General features: G+C 41.6%; 1 protein-coding gene and 1 long non-coding RNA gene across 2 annotated transcripts in view; both read right to left on the reverse strand.

Moving 5' to 3' along the window:
- LOC118382519 (ladderlectin-like) overlaps positions 1-3,028 on the reverse strand; it is a 37,006-nt gene extending 33,978 nt beyond the window's left edge. The window contains exon 1 of the mRNA XM_052497983.1: positions 3,008-3,028. The gene's annotated coding sequence lies outside the window, so the exon portion shown is untranslated. The remainder of the gene's footprint in view (positions 1-3,007) is intronic.
- A 12,577-nt stretch (positions 3,029-15,605) lies between these two features.
- LOC127916342 (uncharacterized) lies at positions 15,606-16,748 on the reverse strand. The gene is made up of 3 exons (XR_008094506.1): positions 16,651-16,748; positions 15,972-16,337; positions 15,606-15,898 (listed from the first exon to the last, which is right to left on the reverse strand). It is a non-coding gene; the product is annotated as an uncharacterized LOC127916342 (long non-coding RNA).
- Between the last annotated feature and the right edge of the window lie 5,593 nt (positions 16,749-22,341).

The raw sequence follows: 22,341 nt of genomic DNA on the forward strand, positions 1-22,341 counted from the left end.
CTACCCAGCTAAATATGGCTGCCAATGTTTAGACACTACCCAGCTAAATATGGCTGCCAATGTTTAGACACTACCCAGCTAAATATGGCTGCCAATGTTTAGACACTGAGCCAGCTAAATATGGCTGCCAATGTTTAGACACTACCCAGCTAAATATGGCTGCCAATGTGTAGACACTAGCCAGCTAAATATGGCTGCCAATGTTTAGACACTACCCAGCTAAATATGGCTGCCAATGTTTAGACACTACCCAGCTAAATATGGATGCCAATGTTTAGACACTACCCAGCTAAATATGGCTGCCAATGTTTAGACACTACCCAGCTAAATATGGCTGCCAATGTTTAGACACTACCCAGCTAAATATGGCTGCCAATGTTTAGACACTACCCAGCTAAATATGGCTGCCAATGTGTAGACACTACCCAGCTAAATATGGCTGCCAATGTTTAGACACTACCCAGCTAAATATGGCTGCCAATGTACCCAGCTAAATATGGCTGCCACACTACCCAGCTAAATATGGCTGCCAATGTTTAGACACTACCCAGCTAAATATGGCTGCCAATGTTTAGACACTACCCAGCTAAATATGGCTGCCAATGTTTAGACACTACCCAGCTAAATATGGCTGCCAATGTTTAGACACTACCCAGCTAAATATGGCTGCCAATGTTTAGACACTACCCAGCTAAATATGGCTGCCAATGTTTAGACACTACCCAGCTAAATATGGCTGCCAATGTTTAGACACTACCCAGCTAAATATGGCTGCCAATGTTTAGACACTACCCAGCTAAATATGGCTGCCAATGTTTAGACACTACCCAGCTAAATATGGCTGCCAATGTGCCAATGTTTAGACATGAGCCAGCTAAATATGGCTGCCAATGTGTAGACACTAGCCAGCTAAATATGGCTGCCAATGTGTAGACACTACCCAGCTAAATATGGCTGCCAATGTGTAGACACTACCCAGCTAAATATGGCTGCCAATGTGTAGACACTACCCAGCTAAATATGGATGCCAATGTTTAGACACTACCCAGCTAAATATGGCTGCCAATGTTTAGACACTACCCAGCTAAATATGGCTGCCAATGTTTAGACACTACCCAGCTAAATATGGCTGCCAATGTTTAGACCAGAAATATGGTGTCAAACACTACCCAGCGGCTGCCAATGTTTAACACTACCCCCTAAATATGGCTGCCAATGTTTAGGCCTACCCAGGATAAATTTGAAAGTGGAAAAAATGCATAAAAGACATGGAACTTAAATATTTTTTAACACTACCCTGCTAATTCATGGATTATCCTACCCAGCTAAATATGGCTGCAATCTTTAGACACTACAGCTAAATATGAAGACAAGCCAGCATCACTGAGACGGTTTAGACACTACCCAAAATATGGCTGCCAATGTTTAGAAAACAGCAGATGTGTAGACACTATGCCCATCTGCTGTTTAGACACTACCCAGCTAAATATGGCTGCCAATTGTTAATACCTTGGCTCTGTTTAGACACTACTCCAGCTAAATATGGCTCATTAGCCAAAATGTTTAGACACTACCCAGCGGCTGCCAATTATCCAAACGGAGACACTACCCAGATATATGGCTGCCAGTGTAGAATTTTCAATGTTTAGAAAAAATGGACCAATGTTTAGACACTACCTAAATTTATTTACAGAGATGCACCAATGGAAAACCTTTGTGCTTGGCTGCCAATGTTTAGACAACCCAGTTTGGCTATTGACAGGAATATAATATTCGACACTACCCAGCTACGAACTCATCACAGCGAAAAACTAGACTGTTTAACACTACTTTAAAATGCTGCCTTAGATACTGTTTGCATTGAAAGAATACAGCTGCTGTGAAGATGAATACCTTACTGTGGTGATTTAAAAAATTTGCACTTTAATGTTAGTCAGCAGCTTCAAAACAAAAATGTTGTGTTTAGATGGAATTCTACTGTTCACTACAACTCCATAAATTTTCAGTATGTATTGTATGTGTATGTATGTTTCATGTAAATATGGCTGCCAATGAATGTTTACAGATTTACAGGACAGGCGAACACTTTCTTCATTACACATTTAAAATCACTCTCCTTAGTTTGTAAGGTGTACGCAGGGATTACATTTAGATTTTATATGCGTATGTGTAAGTGGTTTAAAACACTTCCTTTCTTTAAAAGTCTCATTTAATCTTAAATATGTGCATGTAGACTATATTTTTGCAGTACCAATTAAATTGGCTGCCTTTGTACAATCAGTGGGATCAGTTGCAATGCATATTTGGCTGCCAATGTGTATAAAAGTAAATATGCTGCATTTGTCTAAGGAAATATGGGTGTTTCATGCTAAATGTTTTGTAAAAAATATGGATAGTTCATTAAATTTCAATATTTTCCCAATGTTCTTGTGCTTCTTTACTACCAAAATAAAGGAAAGACATGATATTTTGCCAATGTTTATTTATAGCAGAGTATGGTATAATAATGGCTGGCCCCATGACATCTCCCTAGGCTATGTGGATGCCAATGTTTAGACCAGCTGCGTTTAGAAATATGGCTGCCAATGTTTGACACCCCTGGTTTAGACACTACCCAGCTAAATATGGCTGCCAATGTTTAGACACTACCCAGCTAAATATGGCTGCCAATGTTTAGACACTACCCAGCTAAATATGGCTGACAATGTTTTGTTCTGGTTTGGCACATCCATATTTCCTCTATTTCATAGTTTCTTCTTCGTTGAGACAGTGCAAGAGGCAACCAATCAGAACAGTCTACAGGATTATAGATGTTGACATTCTGCTGGCATGAACCATCATTATACCATGTCTCATCTCACAAGCTGTAACACTTCCCTTACAGTTAAATTAAAGGTCTAATACTGGGCCAGCTGCACCATAACAATACACATGCTAGGATGAACAGGATATTACACACCAATGCAGGAAGTTAAAACCCTAGAAAGTTACAATAGCAGGAACTTACTTTAGCCAATTAACAACAGGAACAATAAAGGAACTGGTGTTCTGATCTCTCTTACGTCTGGGCTTCACAAGAGAAGGTCACGATTGGCTTGTGGGTTATCTGTCATCTATTTGGCGTGTGCTACGGCCCAAACAGTAGCCTGTGTAAAGTTGGTTTAATAAACCGTCAATTCGCAAACTCAAGCCTCTGTCTGGACAATTGTTCATGTATGATCTAGTCAGGTCATTACATTACAGACTAATGTTCTGATTCTAATGTTCTGATCCAGGTTGACCCATAGAGTTCCATTCTAATGTTCTGATTCTAATGTTCTGATCCAGGTTGACCCATAGAGTTCCATTCTAATGTTCTGATTCTAATGTTCTGATCCAGGTTGACCCATAGAGTTCCATTCTAATGTTCTGATTCTAATGTTCTGATCCAGGTTGACCCATAGAGTTCCATTCTAATGTTCTGATTCTAATGTTCTGATCCAGGTTGACCCATAGAGTTCCATTCTAATGTTCTGATTCTAATGTTCTGATTCTAATGTTCTGATCCAGGTTGACCCATAGAGTTCCATTCTAATGTTCTGATTCTAATGTTCTGATTCTAATGTTCTGATCCAGGTTGACCCATAGAGTTCCATTCTAATGTTCTGATTCTAATGTTCTGATTCTAATGTTCTGATCCAGGTTGACCCATAGAGTTCCATTCTAATGTTCTGATTCTAATGTTCTGATTCTAATGTTCTGATCCAGGTTGACCCATAGAGTTCCATTCTAATGTTCTGATTCTAATGTTCTGATTCTAATGTTCTGATCCAGGTTGACCCATAGAGTTCCATTCTAATGTTCTGATTCTAATGTTCTGATTATAATGTTCTGATTCTAATGTTCTGATCCAGGTTGACCCATAGAGTTCCATTCTAATGTTCTGATTCTAATGTTCTGATTCTAATGTTCTGATCCAGGTTGACCCATAGAGTTCCATTCTAATGTTCTGATTCTACCCATGAGTTCCATTCTAATGTTCTGATCCAGGTTGACCCATAGAGTTCCATTCTAATGTTCTGATCCAGGTTGACCCATAGAGTTCTAATGTTCTGATTCTAATGTTCTGATCCAGGTTGACCCATAGAGTTCCATTCTAATGTTCTGATCCAGGTTGACCCATAGAGTTCCATTCTAATGTTCTGATTCTAATGTTCTGATTCTAATGTTCTGATCCAGGTTGACCCATAGAGTTCCATTCTAATGTTCTGATCCAGGTTGACCCATAGAGTTCCATTCTAATGTTCTGATTCTAATGTTCAGGTTGACCCATAGAGTTCTATTCTAATGTTCTGATCCAGGTTGACCCATAGAGTTCCATTCTAATGTTCTGATTCTAATGTTCTGATCCAGGTTGACCCATAGAGTTCTATTCTAATTTTCTGATTCTAATGTTCTGATCCAGGTTGACCCATAGAGTTCCATTCTAATGTTCTGATCCAGGTTGACCCATAGAGTTCCATTCTAATGTTCTGATTCTAATGTTCTGATCCAGGTTGACCCATAGAGTTCCATTCTATTCTAATGTTCTGATCCAGGTTGACCCATAGAGTTCCATTCTAATGTTCTGATTCTAATGTTCTGATCCAGGTTGACCCATAGAGTTCCATTCTAATGTTCTGATTCTAATGTTCTGATCCAGGTTGACCCATAGAGTTCCATTCTAATGTTCTGATTCTAATGTTCTGATCCAGGTTGACCCATAGAGTTCCATTCTAATGTTCTGATTCTAATGTTCTGATCCAGGTTGACCCATAGAGTTCCATTCTAATGTTCTGATTCTAATGTTCTGATTCTAATGTTCTGATTCTAATGTTCTGATCCAGGTTGACCCATAGAGTTCCATTCTAATGTTCTGATTCTAATGTTCTGATTCTAATGTTCTGATCCAGGTTGACCCATAGAGTTCCATTCTAATGTTCTGATTCTAATGTTCTGATTCTAATGTTCTGATCCAGGTTGACCCATAGAGTTCCATTCTAATGTTCTGATTCTAATGTTCTGATTCTAATGTTCTGATTCTAATGTTCTGATCCAGGTTGACCCATAGAGTTCCATTCTAATGTTCTGATTCTAATGTTCTGATTCTAATGTTCTGATCCAGGTTGAACCATAGAGTTCCATTCTAATGTTCTGATTCTAATGTTCTGATTCTAATGTTCTGATTCTAATGTTCTGATCCAGGTTGACCCATAGAGTTCCATTCTAATGTTCTGATTCTAATGTTCTGATTCTAATGTTCTGATCCAGGTTGACCCATAGAGTTCCATTCTAATGTTCTGATTCTAATGTTCTGATTCTAATGTTCTGATCCAGGTTGACCCATAGAGTTCCATTCTAATGTTCTGATCCAGGTTTAAGTTCTGTTCTGATCCAGGTTGACCCATAGAGTTCCATTCTAATGTTCTGATTCTAATGTTCTGATTCTAATGTTCTGATCCAGGTTGACCCATAGAGTTCCATTCTAATGTTCTGATTCTAATGTTCTGATTCTAATGTTCTGATCCAGGTTGACCCATAGAGTTCCATTCTAATGTTCTATTCTAATTCTAATGTTCTGATTCTAATGTTCTGATTCTAATGTTCTGATCCAGGTTGACCCATAGAGTTCCATTCTAATGTTCTGATTCTAATGTTCTGATCCAGGTTGACCCATAGAGTTCCATTCTAATGTTCTGATTCTAATGTTCAGGTTGACCCATAGAGTTCTATTCTGAATGTTCTGATCCAGGTTGACCCATAGAGTTCCATTCTAATGTTCTGATTCTAATGTTCTGATTCTAATGTTCTGATCCAGGTTGACCCATAGAGTTCCATTCTAATGTTCTGATTCTAATGTTCTGATTCTAATGTTCTGATCCAGGTTGAACCATAGAGTTCCATTATACTGTTCTGATTCTAATGTTCTGATTCTAATGTTCTGATTCTAATGTTCTGATTCTAATGTTCTGATCCAGGTTGACCCATAGAGTTCCATTCTAATGTTCTGATTCTAATGTTCTGATTCTAATGTTCTGATCCAGGTTGAACCATAGAGTTCCATTCTAATGTTCTGATTCTAATGTTCTGATTCTAATGTTCTGATTCTAATGTTCTGATTCTAATGTTCTCCAGGTTGACCCATAGAGTTCCATTCTAATGTTCTGATTCTAATGTTCTGATCCAGGTTGACCCATAGAGTTCCATTCTAATGTTCTGATCCAGGTTGACCCATAGAGTTCTATTCTAATGTTCTGATCCAGGTTGACCCATAGAGTTCCATTCTAATGTTCTGATTCTAATGTTCTGATTCTAATGTTCTGATTCAATGTTCTGATCCAGGTTCCATTCTAAGTTCTGATTCTAATGTTCTGATTCTAATGTTCTGATCCAGGTTGACCCATAGAGTTCCATTCTAATGTTCTGATTCTAATGTTCTGATTCTAATGTTCTGATTCTAATGTTCTGATCCAGGTTGACCCATAGAGTTCCATTCTAATGTTCTGATTCTAATGTTCTGATCCAGGTTGACCCATAGAGTTCCATTCTAATGTTCTGATTCTAATGTTCTGATTCTAATGTTCTGATCCAGGTTGACCCATAGAGTTCCATTCTAATGTTCTGATTCTAATGTTCTGATCCAGGTTGACCCATAGAGTTCCATTCTAATGTTCTGATTCTAATGTTCTGATTCTAATGTTCTGATCCAGGTTGACCCATAGAGTTCCATTCTAATGTTCTGATTCTAATGTTCTGATTCTAATGTTCTGATCCAGGTTGACCCATAGAGTTCCATTCTAATGTTCTGATTCTAATGTTCTGATTCTAATGTTCTGATCCAGGTTGACCCATAGAGTTCCATTCTAATGTTCTGATCCAGGTTGACCCATAGAGTTCTATTCTAATGTTCTGATCCAGGTTGACCCATAGAGTTCCATTCTAATGTTCTGATTCTAATGTTCTGATCCAGGTTGACCCATAGAGTTCTATTCTAATGTTCTGATCCAGGTTGACCCATAGAGTTCCATTCTAATGTTCTGATTCTAATGTTCTGATCCAGGTTGACCCATAGAGTTCTATTCTAATGTTCTGATTCTAATGTTCTGATCCAGGTTGACCCATAGAGTTCCATTCTAATGTTCTGATCCAGGTTGACCCATAGAGTTCCATTCTAATGTTCTGATTCTAATGTTCTGATCCAGGTTGACCCATAGAGTTCTATTCTAATGTTCTGATCCAGGTTGACCCATAGAGTTCCATTCTAATGTTCTGATTCTAATGTTCTGATCCAGGTTGACCCATAGAGTTCCATTCTAATGTTCTGATTCTAATGTTCTGATCCAGGTTGACCCATAGAGTTCCATTCTAATGTTCTGATTCTAATGTTCTGATCCAGGTTGACCCATAGAGTTCCATTCTAATGTTCTGATTCTAATGTTCTGATCCAGGTTGACCCATAGAGTTCCATTCTAATGTTCTGATTCTAATGTTCTGATTCTAATGTTCTGATTCTAATGTTCTGATCAGGTTGACCCATAGAGTTCAATTCTAATGTTCTGATTCTAATGTTCTGATTCTAATGTTCTGATCCAGGTTGACCCATAGAGTTCCATTCTAATGTTCTGATTCTAATGTTCTGATTCTAATGTTCTGATTCTAATGTTCTGATCCAGGTTGACCCATAGAGTTCCATTCTAATGTTCTGATTCTAATGTTCTGATTCTAATGTTCTGATCCAGGTTGACCCATAGAGTTCCATTCTAATGTTCTGATTCTAATGTTCTGATTCTAATGTTCTGATTCTAATGTTCTGATTCTAATGTTCTGATCCAGGTTGACCCATAGAGTTCCATTCTAATGTTCTGATTCTAATGTTCTGATTCTAATGTTCTGATCCAGGTTGACCCATAGAGTTCCATTCTAATGTTCTGATTCTAATGTTCTGATTCTAATGTTCTGATCCAGGTTGACCCATAGAGTTCCATTCTAATGTTCTGATCCAGGTTGACCCATAGAGTTCTATTCTAATGTTCTGATCCAGGTTGACCCATAGAGTTCCATTCTAATGTTCTGATTCTAATGTTCTGATCCAGGTTGACCCATAGAGTTATATTCTAATGTTCTGATTCAGGTTGACCCATAGAGTTCCATTCTAATGTTCTGATTCCAGGTTGACCCATAGAGTTCTATTCTAATGTTCTGATCCAGGTTGACCCATAGAGTTCCATTCTAATGTTCTGATTCTAATCCAGGTTGACCCATAGAGTTCCATTCTAATGTTCTGATTCTAATGTTCCAGGTTGACCCATAGAGTTCCATTCTAATGTTCTGATTCTAATGTTCTGATCCAGGTTGACCCATATTCTAGTTCTGATTCTAATGTTCTGATCCAGGTTGACCCATAGAGTTCCATTCTATTGTTCTGATTCTAATGTTCTGATCCAGGTTGACCCATAGAGTTCCTGATTCTAATGTTCTGATCCAGGTTGACCCATAGAGTTCTTCTATTCTAATGTTCTGATCCAGGTTGACCCATAGAGTTCCATTCTAATGTTCTGATTCTAATGTTCTGATCCAGGTTGACCCATAGAGTTCCATTCTAATGTTCTGATCCAGGTTGACCCATTTCCATAATGATTCATTCTAATGTTCTGATCCAGGTTGACCCATAGAGTTCCATATTTCTGAATGTTCTGATCCAGGTTGACCCATAGAGTTCCATTCTAATGTTCTGATTCTAATGTTCTGATCCAGGTTGACCCATAGAGTTCCATTCTAATGTTCTGATTCTAATGTTCTGATCCAGGTTGACCCATAGAGTTCCATTCTAATGTTCTGATTCAGGTAATGTTCCATTCTAATGTTCTGATTCTAATGTTCTGATCCAGGTTGACCCATAGAGTTCCATTCTAATGTTCTGATTCTAATGTTCTGATTCTAATGTTCTGATCCAGGTTGACCCATAGAGTTCCATTCTAATGTTCTGATTCTAATGTTCTGATCCAGGTTGACCCATAGAGTTCCATTCTAATGTTCTGATTCTAATGTTCTGATCCAGGTTGACCCATAGAGTTCCATTCTATTGTTCTGATTCTAATGTTCTGATCCAGGTTGACCCATAGAGTTCCATTCTAATGTTCTGATTCTAATGTTCTGATCCAGGTTGACCCATAGAGTTCCATTCTAATGTTCTGATTCTAATGTTCTGATCCAGGTTGACCCATAGAGTTCCATTCTAATGTTCTGATTCTAATGTTCTGATTCTAATGTTCTGATTCTAATGTTCTGATCCAGGTTGACCCATAGAGTTCCATTCTAATTCTAATGTTCTGATTCTAATGTTCTGATTCTAATGTTCTGATCCAGGTTGACCCATAGAGTTCCATTCTAATGTTCTGATTCTAATGTTCTGATTCTAATGTTCTGATCCAGGTTGACCCATGAGTTCCATAATGTTCTGATCCAGGTTGACCCATAGAGTTCCATTCTAATGTTCTGATTCTAATGTTCTGATCCAGGTTGACCCATAGAGTTCCATTCTAATGTTCTGATTCTAATGTTCTGATCCAGGTTGACCCATAGAGTTCTATTCTAATGTTCTGATTCTAATGTTCTGATTCTAATGTTCTGATTCTAATGTTCTGATCCAGGTTGACCCATAGAGTTCCATTCTAATGTTCTGATTCTAATGTTCTGATTCAGGTAATGTTCTGATTCTAATGTTCTGATCCAGGTTGACCCATAGAGTTCCATTCTAATGTTCTGATTCTAATGTTCTGATTCTAATGTTCTGATCCAGGTTGACCCATAGAGTTCCATTCTAATGTTCTGATTCTAATGTTCTGATTCTAATGTTCTGATTCCCATAAGTTCTATTCTAATGTTCTGATCCAGGTTGACCCATAGAGTTCCATTCTAATGTTCTGATTCTAATGTTCTGATTCTAATGTTCTGATCCAGGTTGACCCATATAATTCCATTCTAATGTTCTGATCCAGGTTCTGATTCTAGATGTTCTGATTCTAATGTTCTGATCCAGGTTGACCCATAGAGTTCCATTCTAATGTTCTAATTCAGGTTGTTTCCATTCTATTGTTCTGATTCTAATGTTCTGATCCAGGTTGACCCATAGAGTTCCATTCTAATGTTCTGATTCTAATGTTCTGATAATAATTCCATTCTAATGTTCTGATCCAGGTTGACCCATAGAGTTCCATTCTAATGTTCTGATCCAGGTTGACCCATAGAGTTCCATTCTAATGTTCTGATTCTAATGTTCTGATCCAGGTTGACCCATAGAGTTCCATTCTAATGTTCTGATCCAGGTAGACCCATAATTCCATTCTAAAGTTCTGATCCAGGTTGACCCATAGAGTTCCATTCTAATGTTCTGATCCAGGTTGACCCATAGAGTTCCATTCTAATGTTCTGATCCAGGTTGACCCATAGAGTTCCATTCTAATGTTCTGTTCTGATTCTAATGTTCTGATCCAGGTTGACCCATATAAGTTCCATTCTAATGTTCTAATCCAGGTTGACCCATAGAGTTCCATTCTATTGTTCTGATTCTAATGTTCTGATCCAGGTTGACCCATAGAGTTCCATTCTAATGTTCTGATCCAGGTTGACCCATAGAGTTCCATTCTATTGTTCTGATTCTAATGTTCTGATCCAGGTTGACCCATAGAGTTCCATTCTAATGTTCTGATTCCCATAATTCTATTCTAATGTTCTGATCCAGGTTGACCCATAGAGTTCCATTCTAATGTTCTGATTCTAATTTTCTGATCCAGGTTGACCCATAGAGTTCCATTCTAATGTTCTGATTCTAATGTTCTGATCCAGGTTGACCCATAGAGTTCTATTCTAATGTTCTGATCCAGGTTGACCCATAGAGTTCCATTCTAATGTTCTGATTCTAATGTTCTGATCCAGGTTGACCCATAGAGTTCTATTCTAATGTTCTGATTCTAATGTTCTGATCCAGGTTGACCCATAGAGTTCCATTCTAATGTTCTGATCCAGGTTGACCCATAGAGTTCTATTCTAATGTTCTGATCCAGGTTGACCCATAGAGTTCCATTCTAATGTTCTGATTCTAATGTTCTGATCCAGGTTGACCCATAGAGTTCTATTCTAATGTTCTGATCCAGGTTGACCCATAGAGTTCCATTCTATTGTTCTGATTCTAATGTTCTGATCCAGGTTGACCCATATAATTCCATTCTAAAGTTCTGATCCAGGTTGACCCATAGAGTTCTATTCTAATGTTCTGATCCAGGTTGACCCATAGAGTTCCATTCTAATGTTCTAATCCAGGTTGACCCATAGAGTTCCATTCTATTGTTCTGATTCTAATGTTCTGATCCAGGTTGACCCATAGAGTTCCATTCTAATGTTCTGATCCAGGTTGACCCATAGAGTTCCATTCTAAAGTTCTGATTCTAATGTTCTGATCCAGGTTGACCCATAGAGTTTCATTCTAATGTTCTGATCCAGGTTGACCCATAGAGTTCCATTCTAATGTTCTGATTCTAATGTTCTGATCCAGGTTGACCCATAGAGTTCCATTCTAAAGTTCTGATTCTAATGTTCTGATCCAGGTTGACCCATAGAGTTTCATTCTAATGTTCTGATCCAGGTTGACCCATAGAGTTCCATTCTAATGTTCTGATTCTAATGTTCTGATCCAGGTTGACCCATAGAGTTCCATTCTAATGTTCTGATTCTAATGTTCTGATCCAGGTTGACCCATAGAGTTCTATTCTAATGTTCTGATTCTAACGTTCTGATCCAGGTTGACCCATAGAGTTCCATTTCTATTTCTGTCCTGTAGCAGAATATCTCCTTTAGCTTCCGCCTTGAAGAATGACGCAGGCTGCTAATAGACATTAACGAATTGGAGGGTGGGAACACTGTGGTGATTTCCCACATGGAGTGGAGGGATAACAAGTAGATGCTAGATGTCGTCACAGGGGAAGTGAAATGATAGGCTTTAACCAATCAACCAATCAACCATCCTTACTTAAAGACCTTGATGTTTTTTTGTCTGCGGTGAGTGTACAGGTGAAGATCATTGATTCGCAGACTGCACCGCCGCTCGGACACGCTGGAAGTTATAACCAGTAGTGTATTAGTGTGTATTAGTGTGTATTAGCGTGTATTACTTCTAGCCCAAAGGTGTTTATATTGGCACCCTGTTAAAGTGCATTACTTCTGACCAGAGCCCAAAGGTGTTTATATTGGCACCCTGTTAAAGTGCATTACTTTTAGACCAGGGCCCAAAGGTGTTTATATTGGCACCCTGTTAAAGTGCATTACTTTTAGACCAGAGCCCAAAGGTGTTTATATTGGCACCCTGTTGAACTGCATTACTTCTGACCAGAGCCCAAAGGTGTTTATATTGGCACCCTGTTAAAGTGCATTACTTTTAGACCAGAGCCCAAAGGTGTTTATATTGGCACCCTGTTGCCTATAAAGTGCATTACTTCTGACCAGGGCCCAAAGGTGTTTATAATGGCACCCTGTTAAAGTGCATTACTTCTGACCAGAGCCCAAAGGTGTTTATATTGGCACCCTGTTAAAGTGCATTACTTTTTGACCAGGGCCCAAAGGTGTTTATATTGGCACCCTGTTAAAGTGCATTACTTTTTGACCAGGGCCCAAAGGTGTTTATATTGGCACCCTGTTAAAGTGCATTACTTTTTGACCAGAGCCCAAAGGTGTTTATATTGGCACCCTGTTAAAGTGCATTACTTTTTGACCAGGGCCCAAAGGTGTTGTATTTTTGTCCACAAGGGGGAGCTCCTCCTCATGTTTATAAGTTGGTTTGGTCTCCAACATCATCTACAGGTCCAATAAAACCAAACAACAGTTTTATTTTGTCTGTTTGTCTGTTTGTTTGTCTCATAAAGGAGAATAAAATGAATATATGACTCTATGTCTGTGAACAGTAATCATAAATTACATTGTGCTAGTGAACAGATTATTCAGTCATATGAGAGAGAGAGAGAGAGAGAGAGAGAGAGAGAGAGAGAGAGAGAGACACACACACACAGAGAGAGAGAGAGAGAGAGAGAGAAAGAAAGAGAGAGAGAGAGAGAGAGAGAGAGAGAGAGAGAGAGAGAGAGAGAGAGAGACACACACACACACAGAGAGAGAGAGAGAGAGAGAGAGAGAGAGAGAGAGAGAGAGAGAGAGAGAGAGAGAGAGAGACACACACACACACAGAGAGAGAGAGAGAGAGAGAGAGAGAGAGAGAGAGAGAGAGAGAGAGAGAGAGAGAGAGAGAGAGAGAGAGAGAGAGAGAGAGAGAGAGAGAGAGAGAGAGAGAGAGAGAGAGAGAGAGAGAGAGAGAGAGACACACACACAGAGAGAGAGAGAGAGAGAGAGAGAGAGAGAGAGAGAGAGAGAGAGAGAGAGAGAGAGAGAGACATGGCTCTCAAGAGAAGACAGGCTATGTGCTCACTGCCCACAAAATGAGGTGGAAACTGAGCTGCACTTCCTAACCTCCTGCCCAATGTATGACCATATTAGAGAGACATATTTCCCCCAGATTACACAGATCCACAAAGAATTCGAAAACATCCAATTTTGAAAAACTCCCATATCTTTTGGGTGAAATTCCACAGTGTGCCATCACATCAATATTTGTGACCTGTTGCCACGAAAAAAGGGCAACCAGTGAAGAACAAACACCATTGTAAATACAACCCATATTTATGCTTATTCATTTTATCTTGTGTCCTTTAACTATTTGTACATTGTATATATATATATATAATATGACATTTGTAATGTCTTTACTGTTTTTAAACTTCTGTATGTGTAATGTTTACTGTTAATTGTTGTTGTTTTTCACTTTATATATTCACTTTGTATGTTGTCTACCTCACTTGCTTTGGCAATGTTAACACATGTTTCCCATGCCAATAAAGCCCCTTGAATTGAATTGAATTGAATTGAATTGAATTGAGAGAGAGAGAGAGAGAGAAGAGAGAGAGAGAGAGAGAGAGAGAGAGAGAGAACTCTTGGATAAATGAAACACAATGTTCTATTGATGATTTCTAAAGTTGCATAGTGGTTGTTGTTGTAATACCTGCTTACTAATGTATTACTTTGATGAGGTTTTATTGACAGAGTGACCGCTTTGACCAAATCCAATTGCAGTCTTACAACACAAGTCCAAACAAGGGTTCCTTCTCGCAGACAGGAAGATTTTGAGCAGTCCAGGGTTGTATTCATTAGTAGGCAGTCCAGGGGTGTATTCATTAGTAGGCAGTCCAGGGGTGTATTCATTAGTAGGCAGTCCAGGGGTGTATTCATTAGTAGGCAGTCCAGGGGTGTATTCATTAGTAGGCAGTCCAGGGGTGTATTCATTAGTAGGCAGTCCAGGGGTGTATTCATTAGTAGGCAGTCCAGGGGTGTATTCATTAGTGCACACCGTAAAAATCCATAACAAAACGCTTCTCAACGGACAACATTTTGGGGTAAACACGAGAGTTTCTTAGTGTAAAAATATCAAGTTTCACCCTGTTGCTTCCGTTTGGTTCCTATTGAATACACCTCCTCCATCGATCCAGCAGTCCAGAGTGTGTGTTTGGTTTTCAGTGGTGGAGGTATGGGCCCATCTAGGTAAACAAACAACATGTCCACGGTACGAACTCAGCTATCAGGAAATGATGATGATGATGATGATGATGTGTTTACATGTTGTGCAATATGTACGCACGCTGCCTACGAGACGTATCAACACAAACTCATGTGCTTGTCCGTAACCTACTTTATCATCATGCCAAAGTTCTACTCTGGCTTGGCCCGTTGGGTAATCTGGAGACTAAATAAACACACATGTGTTTAGGAGAGGTACTGGCTAGTGGAGTAGAACACCTGTTTAGGAGAGGTGCTGGCAAGCAGAGTAGAACACCTGTTTAGGAGAGGTGCTGGCTAACAGAGTAGAACACCTGTTTAGGAGAGGTGCTGGCTAGTGGAGTAGAACACCTGTTTAGGAGAGGTACTGGCTAGTGGAGTAGAACACCTGTTTAGGAGAGGTACTGGCTAGTGGAGTAGAACACCTGTTTAGGAGAGGTACTGGCTAGTGGAGTAGAACACCTGTTTAGGAGAGGTGCTGGCAAGCAGAGTAGAACACCTGTTTAGGAGAGGTGCTGGCTAACAGAGTAGAACACCTGTTTAGGAGAGGTGCTGGCTAGTGGAGTAGAACACCTGTTTAGGAGAGGTACTGGCTAGTGGAGTAGAACACCTGTTTAGGAGAGGTACTGGCTAGTGGAGTAGAACACCTGTTTAGGAGAGGTACTGGCTAGTGGAGTAGAACACCTGTTTAGGAGAGGTGCTGGCAAGCAGAGTAGAACACCTGTTTAGGAGAGGTGCTGGCTAGTGGAGTAGAACACCTGTTTAGGAGAGGTACTGGCTAGTGGAGTAGAACACCTGTTTAGGAGAGGTACTGGCTAGTGGAGTAGAACACCTGTTTAGGAGAGGTGCTGGCTAGTGGAGTAGAATACCTGTTTAGGAGAGGTGCTAGTGGAGTAGAACACCTGTTTAGGAGAGGTGCTGGCTAGTGGAGTAGAATACCTGTTTAGGAGAGGTGCTAGTGGAGTAGAACACCTGTTTAGGAGAGGTGCTGGCTAGTGGAGTAGAATACCTGTTTAGGAGAGGTGTTGGCTAGCAGAGTAGAACACCTGTTTAGGAGAGGTGCTGGCTAGCAGAGTAGAACACCTGTTTAGGAGAGGTACTGGCTAGTGGAGTAGAACACCTGTTTAGGAGAGGTGCTGGCTAGTGGAGTAGAACACCTGTTTAGGAGAGGTGCTGGCTAGTGGAGTAGAACACCTGTTTAGGAGAGGTACTGGCTAGTGGAGTAGAACACCTGTTTAGGAGAGGTACTGGCTAGCGGAGTAGAACACCTGTTTAGGAGAGGTGCTGGCTAGCGAGTAGAACACCTGTTTAGGAGAGGTGCTGGCTAGTGGAGTAGAACACCTGTTTAGGAGAGGTACTGGCTAGTGGAGTAGAACACCTGTTTAGGAGAGGTACTGGCTAGTGGAGTAGAACACCTGTTTAGGAGAGGTGCTGGCTAGTGGAGTAGAACACCTGTTTAGGAGAGGTACTGGCTAGTGGAGTAGAACACCTGTTTAGGAGAGGTACTGGCTAGTGGAGTAGAACACCTGTTTAGGAGAGGTGCTAGCAGAGTAGAACACCTGTTTAGGAGAGGTGCTGGCTAGTGGAGTAGAACACCTGTTTAGGAGAGGTGCTGGCTAGTGGAGTAGAACACCTGTTTAGGAGAGGTGCTGGCTAGTGGAGTAGAACACCTGTTTAGGAGAGGTGCTGGCTAGTGGAGTAGAACACCTGTTTAGGAGAGGTGCTAGCAGAGTAGAACACCTGTTTAGGAGAGGTGCTAGCAGAGTAGAACACCTGTTTAGGAGAGGTGCTGGCTAGTGGAGTAGAACACCTGTTTAGGAGAGGTGCTAGCAGAGTAGAACACCTGTTTAGGAGAGGTGCTGGCTAGTGGAGTAGAACACCTGTTTAGGAGAGGTACTGGCTAGTGGAGTAGAACACCTGTTTAGGAGAGGTGCTAGCAGAGTAGAACACCTGTTTAGGAGAGGTGCTAGCAGAGTAGAACACCTGTTTAGGAGAGGTGCTGGCTAGTGGAGTAGAACACCTGTTTAGGAGAGGTACTGGCTAGTGGAGTAGAACACCTGTTTAGGAGAGGTGCTGGCAAGCAGAGTAGAACACCTGGTTAGGAGAGGTGCTAGCTAGCAGAGTAGAACACCTGGTTAGGAGAGGTACTGGCTAGTGGAGTAGAACACCTGTTTAGGAGAGGTGCTGGCTAGCAGAGTAGAACACCTGTTTAGGAGAGGTGCTGGCAAGCAGAGTAGAACACCTGTTTAGGAGAGGTGCTGGCAAGCAGAGTAGAACACCTGTTTAGGAGAGGTGCTGGCAAGCAGAGTAGAACACCTGTTTAGGAGAGGTGCTGGCAAGCAGAGTAGAACACCTGTTTAGGAGAGGTGCTGGCAAGCAGAGTAGAACACCTGTTTAGGAGAGGTGCTGGCAAGCAGAGTAGAACACCTGGTTAGGAGAGGTGCTAGCAGAGTAGAACACCTGTTTAGGAGAGGTGCTGGCTAGTGGAGTAGAACACCTGTTTAGGAGAGGTGCTGGCTAGTGGAGTAGAACACCTGTTTAGGAGAGGTGCTGGCTAGTGGAGTAGAACACCTGTTTAGGAGAGGTGCTGGCTAGTGGAGTAGAACACCTGTTTAGGAGAGGTGCTGGCTAGTGGAGTAGAACACCTGTTTAGGAGAGGTGCTGGCAACTTGAGTAGAACACCTGTTTAGGAGAGGTGCTGGCAACTTGAGTAGAACACCTGTTTAGGAGAGGTGCTAGCAGAGTAGAACACCTGTTTAGGAGAGGTGCTGGCTAGCGGAGAAGAACACCTGTTTTGGAGAGGTGCTAGCTAGCAGAGTAGAACACCTGTTTAGGAGAGGTGCTGGCTAGCGGAGAAGAACACCTGTTTTGGAGAGGTGCTAGCTAGCAGAGTAGAATACCTGTTTAGGAGAGGTGCTGGCTAGCAGAGTAGAATACCTGTTTAGGAGAGGTGATCGCTAGTGGAGTAGAACACCTGTTTAGGAGAGGTGCTAGCAGAGTAGAACACCTGTTTAGGAGAGGTGCTAGCAGAGTAGAACACCTGTTTAGGAGAGGTGCTAGCAGAGTAGAACACCTGTTTAGGAGAGGTGCTAGCAGAGTAGAACACCTGTTTAGGATAGGTGCTGGCTAGTGGAGTAGAACACCTGTTTAGGAGAGGTGCTAGCAGAGTAGAACACCTGTTTAGGAGAGGTGTTGGCTAGTGGAGTAGAACACCTGTTTAGGAGAGGTGCTAGCAGAGTAGAACACCTGTTTAGGAGAGGTGCTAGCAGAGTAGAACACCTGTTTAGGAGAGGTGCTGGCTAGTGGAGTAGAACACCTGTTTAGGAGAGGTACTGTCTAGTGGAGTAGAACACCTGTTTAGGAGAGGTGCTAGCAGAGTAGAACACCTGTTTAGGAGAGGTGTTGGCTAGTGGAGTAGAACACCTGTTTAGGAGAGGTGCTAGCAGAGTAGAACACCTGTTTAGGAGAGGTGCTAGCAGAGTAGAACACCTGTTTAGGAGAGGTGCTAGCAGAGTAGAACACCTGTTTAGGAGAGGTGCTAGCAGAGTAGAACACCTGTTTAGGATAGGTGCTGGCTAGTGGAGTAGAACACCTGTTTAGGAGAGGTGCTAGCAGAGTAGAACACCTGTTTAGGAGAGGTGTTGGCTAGTGGAGTAGAACACCTGTTTAGGAGAGGTGCTAGCAGAGTAGAACACCTGTTTAGGAGAGGTGCTAGCAGAGTAGAACACCTGTTTAGGAGAGGTGCTGGCTAGTGGAGTAGAACACCTGTTTAGGAGAGGTACTGTCTAGTGGAGTAGAACACCTGTTTAGGAGAGGTGCTAGCAGAGTAGAACACCTGTTTAGGAGAGGTGTTGGCTAGTGGAGTAGAACACCTGTTTAGGAGAGGTGCTAGCAGAGTAGAACACCTGTTTAGGAGAGGTGCTAGCAGAGTAGAACACCTGTTTAGGAGAGGTGCTGGCAGAGTAGAACACCTGTTTAGGAGAGGTACTGTCTAGTGGAGTAGAACACCTGTTTAGGAGAGGTGCTAGCAGAGTAGAACACCTGTTTAGGAGAGGTGCTAGCAGAGTAGAACACCTGTTTAGGAGAGGTGCTGGCTAGTGGAGTAGAACACCTGTTTAGGAGAGGTACTGGCTAGCAGAGTAGAATACCTTTTTAGGAGAGGTGCTGGCTAGCCGAGTAGAACACCTGTTTAGGAGAGGTGCTGGCTAACAGAGTAGAACACCTGTTTAGGAGAGGTGCTGGCTAGTGGAGTAGAACACCAGTTTAGGAGAGGTGCTGGCTAGCAGAGTAGAACACCAGTTTAGGAGAGGTGCTGTCTAGCAGAGTAGAACACCAGTTTAGGAGAGGTGCTGGCTAGCAGAGTAGAATACCTTTTTAGGAGAGGTGCTGGCTAGCCGAGTAGAACACCTGTTTAGGAGAGGTGCTGGCTAACAGAGTAGAACACCTGTTTAGGAGAGGTGCTGGCTAACAGAGTAGAACACCTGTTTAGGAGAGGTGCTGGCTAGCAGAGTAGAACACCTGTTTAGGAGAGGTGCTGGCTAACAGAGTAGAACACCTGTTTAGGAGAGGTGCTGGCTAACAGAGTAGAACACCTGTTTAGGAGAGGTGCTGGCTAGCAGAGTAGAACACCTGTTTAGGAGAGGTGCTGTCTTGCCGAGTAGAACACCTGTTTAGGAGAGGTGCTGGCTAACAGAGTAGAACACCTGTTTAGGAGAGGTGCTGGCTAACAGAGTAGAACACCTGTTTAGGAGAGGTGCTAGCTAGCAGAGTAGAACACCTGTTTAGGAGAGGTGCTAGCTAGCAGAGTAGAACACCTGTTTAGGAGAGGTGCTGGCTAGCAGAGTAGAACACCTGTTTAGGAGAGGTGCTGGCTAGCAGAGTAGAACACCTGTTTAGGAGAGGTGCTGGCTAGTGGAGTAGAACACCTGTTTAGGAGAGGTGCTGGCTAGTGGAGTAGAACACCTGTTTAGGAGAGGTGCTGGCTAACAGAGTAGAACACCTGTTTAGGAGAGGTGATGGCTAGCAGAGTAGAATACCTGTTTAGGAGAGGTGCTGGCTAGCCGAGTAGAACACCTGTTTAGGAGAGGTGCTAGCAGAGTAGAACACCTGTTTAGGAGAGGTGTTGTCTAGCCGAGTAGAACACCTGTTTAGGAGAGGTGCTGGCTAGCAGAGTAGAACACCTGTTTAGGAGAGGTGCTGGCTAGCAGAGTTCACCTGTTTAGGAGAGGTGCTGGCTAGCAGAGTTGAACACCTGTTTAGGAGAGGTGCTGGCTAGTGTTCACCTGTTTAGGAGAGGTGCTGGCTAGCAGAGTTAACACCTGTTTAAGAGTGCTGGCTAGCAGGTAGAACACCTGTTTAGGAGTTGCTGGCTAGCAGAGTAGAACACCTGTTTAGAGAGGTGCTGGCTAGCAGAGTTCCACCTGTTTAGGAGAGTTGCTGGCTAGCAGAGTAGAACACCTGTTTAGGAGAGGTGCTGGCTAGCGGAGTAGAACACTTGAAAAAGAAAAATGAGAACCTCAGATGAAATAAATGACCTAATAACCGACATTCCATCAGGGTGGAGACAGTTTGTCTTTCGAAAGTGATATCACATTATTAAATTATTGCTTCTGAGCTCCTAGAGTGTGTGGCTCATGGGGTACCATGCTAAAGTTCTGATCCAGGTTCACCCATAGAGTTCCATTCTAAAGTTCTGATCCAGGTTGACCCATAGAGTTCCATTCTAAAGTTCTGATCCAGGTTGACCCATAGAGTTCCATTCTAATGTTCTGATCCAGGTTGACCCATAGAGTTCCATTCTAATGTTCTGATTCGAATGTTCTGATCCAGGTTGACCCATAGAGTTCCATTCTAATGTTCTGATTCGAATGTTCTAATCCAGGTTGACCCATAGAGTTCCATTCTAATGTTCTGATTCTAATGTTCTGATCCAGGTTGACCCATAGAGTTCCATTCTAATGTTCTGATTCTAATGTTCTGATCCAGGTTGACCCATAGTGTTCCATTCTAATGTTCTGATTCTAATGTTCTGATCCAGGTTGACCCATAGAGTTCCATTCTAATGTTCTGATTCTAATGTTCTGATCCAGGTTGACCCATAGAGTTCCATTCTAATGTTCTGATTCTAATGTTCTGATCCAGGTTGACCCATAGAGTTCCATTCTAAAGTTCTGCTCTGGGATATTCAGTAAACATTGCGTGACCCCGATTTAAGATCAGGTTAACATTCAACCTCCATAGTGGTTAAGATTAAAACACTCTGAAATCTGTGTTTAGATGGGGGGGGGGTTATTTTAAATCCTCTTTTGTACTTGACCTATTTCCACGTCATCGTAACACCACTAGACATAATAATCATCGTAACACCACTAGACATAATAATCATCGTAACACCACTAGACATAATAATCATCGTAACACCACTAGACATAATAATCATCGTAACACCACTAGACATAATAATCATCGTAACACCACTAGACATAATAATCATCGTAACACCACTAGACATAATAATCATCGTAACACCACTAGACATAATAATCATCGTAACACCACTAGACATAATAATCATCGTAACACCACTAGACATAATAATCATCGTAACACCACTAGACATAATAATCATCGTAACACCACTAGACATAATAATCATCGTAACACCACTAGACATAATAATCATCGTAACACCACTAGACATAATAATCATCGTAACACCACTAGACATAATAATCATCGTAACACCACTAGACATAATAATCATCGTAACACCACTAGACATAATAATCATCGTAACACCACTAGACATAATAATCATCGTAACACCACTAGACATAATAATCATCGTAACACCACTAGACATAATAATCATCGTAACACCACTAGACATAATAATCATCGTAACACCACTAGACATAATATGGCATTACAATGTCTTCATTCTTTTGGAACTTTGTGTAATGTTTACTGTTCACTTGTTATTGTTTATTTCACTTTTGTTTATTATCTATTTCATTTATTTTGGCAATGTTAACATATGTTTCCCATGTTAAGAAAGACCTTTGAAGAGAGAGAGAGAGAGAGAGAGAGAGAGAGAGAGAGAGAGAGAGAGGGAGAGAGAGAGAGAGAGAGAGAGAGAGAGAGAGAGACAGAGAGAGACAGAGAGAGAGACAGAGAGAGATTGAGAGAGAGAGAGAGACAGAGAGAGAGAGAGAGAGAGAGAGAGAGAGAGAGAGAGAGACAGAGAGAGAGAGAGAGAGAGAGAGAGAGAGAGAGAGAGAGAGAGAGGGAGAGAGAGAGAGGGAGAGAGACAGAGAGAGAGAGAGAGAGAGAGACAGAGAGAGAGAGAGAGAGAGAGAGAGAGAGAGAGAGAGAGAGAGAGAGAGATTTCAGAGAGAGAGAGAGAGAGAGAGAGAGACAGAGAGAGAGAGACAGAGAGAGAGAGAGAGAGAGAGACAGAGAGAGACAGAGAGAGAGACAGAGAGAGATCGAGAGAGAGAGAGAGAGAGAGAGAGAGAGAGAGAGAGAGAGAGAGACAGAGAGAGAGAGAGAGAGAGAGAGAGAGAGAGAGAGAGAGAGAGAGAGAGAGACAGAGAGAGAGAGACAGAGAGAGAGAGAGAGAGAGAGAGAGAGAGAGAGAGAGAGAGAGAGAGAGAGAGAGAGAGAGAGAGAGAG

The sequence above is a fragment of the Oncorhynchus keta genome, chromosome 35, assembly GCF_023373465.1.
Source record: "Oncorhynchus keta strain PuntledgeMale-10-30-2019 chromosome 35, Oket_V2, whole genome shotgun sequence".
Taxonomy (NCBI): domain Eukaryota; kingdom Metazoa; phylum Chordata; class Actinopteri; order Salmoniformes; family Salmonidae; genus Oncorhynchus; species Oncorhynchus keta.